The sequence below is a fragment of the Aplysia californica genome, unplaced genomic scaffold (assembly GCF_000002075.1).
Source record: "Aplysia californica isolate F4 #8 unplaced genomic scaffold, AplCal3.0 scaffold00071, whole genome shotgun sequence".
Lineage (NCBI taxonomy): Eukaryota > Metazoa > Mollusca > Gastropoda > Aplysiida > Aplysiidae > Aplysia > Aplysia californica.
In genome coordinates this window covers 70905-72241 of record NW_004797341.1, presented here as the reverse complement: position 1 = coordinate 72241, position 1337 = coordinate 70905, and positions in this window count along the sequence as shown.

Genomic DNA, 1337 nt, shown 5'->3' with positions numbered 1-1337 from the left:
TTGAGTTTTGTTGTCATGGGGATGTAAGGGTGTTTCAGTTGTGGAGCAAGCTGGTAACTAACATTATTGGCCTTTTGTACTCGTGTTTCAATTTCTCTGTTCAGTCGCCCATCCTCTGTGAATATACTTCCGGAGCACTTAAATTCTTGGACCTGTCTGAGACTGTTGTAATTGATGTGCACCATGAGGGGTCCTTGATTTCTGCTTACTTTCATTGTCTCTGTTTTGTTGATGTTTATCTTCATGTAGTAGTTGTTACTTTCTTCGTTTAATCCTGTGTTGTGATGTTGGAGACTTTGTTCATCTTTGTTTACCAGACATTGGTCATCAGCGAAGAGTAGTTTGTTTAGGGCGTCTGGTCCTATGTTGGCTTCTTTTGTAATTCTATCCATATATATAAGAAATAGTAGTGGTGATAGGACACAACCTTGTCTTACTCGGGATGTTATCTCAAACCATTCTGTAAGCCCCTCTGACATTCTTATCACCAAAAGCAAAACTAATAAAACAAGCTTTAACACGATATGCCCCAAAACTGACGAGCGCCTGATTCCATCATATCGCGACACAATTAGATCTTCCCAGAGAACAAAAATCTAACTTTATAATGAATGTTTCAGAAATAAAAGTCATGCTTTGGGTTTTTGTCATGTCAACCTTTTAGGGATAATTTAAAAATGAATAAAAACCCTTTCATTGCTCCCAATAGACTTTTTTTTACCACTATGGCATTCATAATAAAATATCATTATACTTGCATACGAAAATATGAAAGCATATATTTATGTATAATTTAATGATTAACCAGTGAATATATAGAGCATGTACTAATACAGACAAGTTCACACTCATAGTGCGAGTCATACCGCTTTGCCGAGCCCAGATTTCTGAGTATCTAATAATAGTTACGTCGTCAATATGCTCAGTCAAACAATATCAGTGAGCAATGGGTTCAACTCTGTAGCATGTGGATGGTTGGCGGATGCTCTGGTGGGGTTTGCTCCTTCTTTGCTATTAAACGTTCTTTGTCCTTATCTCTCCTCCTTCCTTTTTGTGTTTGTTACTTTCTTGTTACTTTTCTTTCTACTTTTCCTTTTTCTTTTTTCCTCTGGTACCCTTTGGATGTCGAGGGGAGGTGTTACTTTATTGTAACATCTCTAATATGACCTAATTGTGTTGCAAGTGCCGTAAGACCCTGATGAAAATATAAAAATAAAATATTACATGAGTTGTGGAGGTGGATCATGATTTGTCCTACGAGTGAAATTGCGTTTGAACGAGTGATTACAACTGGCAATTTCACAGGAGGGGGACAGCTACCATAACAGTGCACGTTC